Source organism: Mus pahari, unplaced genomic scaffold, assembly GCF_900095145.1.
Source record: "Mus pahari unplaced genomic scaffold, PAHARI_EIJ_v1.1 scaffold_13144_1, whole genome shotgun sequence".
In the NCBI taxonomy this organism is placed as follows: domain Eukaryota; kingdom Metazoa; phylum Chordata; class Mammalia; order Rodentia; family Muridae; genus Mus; species Mus pahari.
In genome coordinates, this window is record NW_018392182.1 from 12,197 (window position 1) to 14,574 (window position 2,378).

The window sequence follows — 2,378 nt, forward strand, 5'->3', positions numbered from 1 at the left end:
CTTTCCTTTCCTTTCCTTTCCTTTCCTTTCCTTTCCTTTCCTTTCCTTTCCTTTCCTTTCCTTTCCTTTCCTTTCCTTTCCTTTCCTTTTCTTTCTTCCTTCCCTCTTTAAATATTTGTTTATTTATTTTAGGTATGGGATTATATTGTAGCTGTCTTCAGACACACCAGAAGAGGGCATAGGATCCCATTACAGATGTTGTAAGGCACCATGTGATTGCTGGGAACTGAAGTCAGGACCTCTAGAAAAGCACTCAGTGCTCTTAACTGCTGAACAGTCTCTCCAGTCCCTTCACCTTTGACTTTTACAATCCTGAAGTAGCAAGGCCGTGCTCCCTTCTGACATGCATGTATACTCAACATAATAATGAAAAAATGAAATTAAGTAATCACAGTAAACTTTATGAATTATACACAGTAAAATGTATGGACTTTTGCTATACCACCTCCTACTCCTTAGCAAGCATAAATCTGCTCCTAACCATCACCATTGAGAGTCAGAGTGTGTTCGCCACCACCAGAAATTCCTTTGTTCCTCTGCTGTCATGGAGTCATGCTCTTACTGCCAGTCCCCAGAAACAACTACCTTTCCCCTTTGCTGATATTCTTGGATTCATAAAGAAGATGCTCTCTTCTTTCTGTATGTCTGTTGTGATTTTCTTTTTTTGCTTATCTTATAATTTTGGTTTTACTTTCATTTTTAATATTTTCTTTCTTTTTTAAAATAAATTTTTACTTTTTAAAACTTGAAGTGTAAGCACATCATTTCTCCATTTCCTTTCCTCTATCCAGTTCCCACCATATACCCCTGCTCCAGTCCCTCCTGAAATCACAGGCTCATTTCTTTGTTATTGTTACATAGATAAATAAAAACAACTTGCTCAGTCTGCTTTGTGTAATTTGTTTGTTTGTTTTTGTTCAAAAGTATAGTTATTTACAGATGAATAAATGAATTAAAAAGCTCTCTGTCTTAGGTGGTAGGAGGATATATTTCTAAATCTCCACAAAATAGAATAAAAGGTAGAAATCCTGAGTAATAATGTCTGTTAAGTTACACATTCACTTCTAAAGAGTTCTCAAACTTTGAGCAAAATTTAAATTGCTTCTTGAAAAAATAGTAAAAATTATATATATATATATATATATATATATATATATATATATATATATATGCTTTAAGTATTTCTACTAGTATGTACTCATTGTACAAAGTGATGGGTTTGTGGTATTTTCATGACTGTGTGTCTTTAGCCTTGATTTCACCCATGCTGCTCCTCTCCTGTCCCTGTCCAGCTCTGACTGGTCTCCTTCAGTTTCTTATTTTGTCTAGATGCTACATGAGGTTTGATACTTGTTTGAATATATATTTTTGTGAATATTTGAGACCCTAAGATTATACAGTTTTGGGGAGATGGCGGAACCCCTGAGGAGCCGTGGTCCGAGGTCCCGCGGTGGCCCAGGCGGCCGAGGTGCTTGGAGAGCCCGAGTCGCCCGTGGCCGGTGTCCTCGCGCCCCCGCAGTCTCCGACTAGGCACTTTCCAGACACCGTGCTTGTGGACTTGATCAGTGACAGCGACGAAGAGGTCTTGGAAGTCGTCGCAGACCCACTAGAGGTGCCGGTCGCCCCCCTTCCCGCGCTGGCCAAACCTGGGCAGGACAGCGACAGTGACAGTGAAGGGGCGGCCGAGGGACCTGCGGGAGCCCCGCGTACATTGGTGCGACGGCGGGGGCGGCTGCTGGATCCTGGAGAGGCGCCGGTGGTTCCAGTGTACTCCGGGAAGGTACAGAGCAGCCTCAACCTCATTCCAGATAATTCATCCCTCTTGAAACTGTGCCCCTCAGAGCCTGAAGATGAGGCAGATGTGACAAATTCTCCCTCTGAGGATGCCCTGCCTTCAGGTTCTCCCTGGTAAAAGAAGCTCAGGAAAAAGCGTGAGAAAGAAGAAAAGAAAATGGAAGAGTTTCTGGACCAGGACATTTCTCCTTTGCCCCAACCTTCATCAAGGAACAAAAGCAGAAAGCATACTGAGGCGCTCCAGAAGTTAAGGGAAGTGAACAAGTGTCTCCAAGATCTTCGGTCCTGCCTGAGCCCCAAGCAGCACCAGAGTCCAGCCCTTCAGAGCACAGATGATGAGGTGGTCCTAGTGGAAGGGCCTGTCTTGCCACAGAGCTCTTGACTCTTTACACTCAAGATCCGGTGCCGGGCTAACCTAGTCAGATTGCCTGTCAGGACATCGGAGCCCCTTCAGAATGTGGTGGATCACATGGCCAATCATCTTGGGGTGTCTCCAAACAGGATTCTTTTGCTTTTTGGAGAGATTGAATTGTCTCCTACTGCCACCCCTAGTACCCTAAAGCTTGGAGTGGCTGACATCATTG

General features: G+C 43.7%; 1 pseudogene; it reads left to right on the plus strand.

The window, feature by feature from the left end:
- Positions 1 to 1,410: 1,410 nt before the first annotated feature.
- Positions 1,411 to 2,374, plus strand: LOC110314866 (annotated as a pseudogene).
- Positions 2,375 to 2,378: the final 4 nt, after the last annotated feature.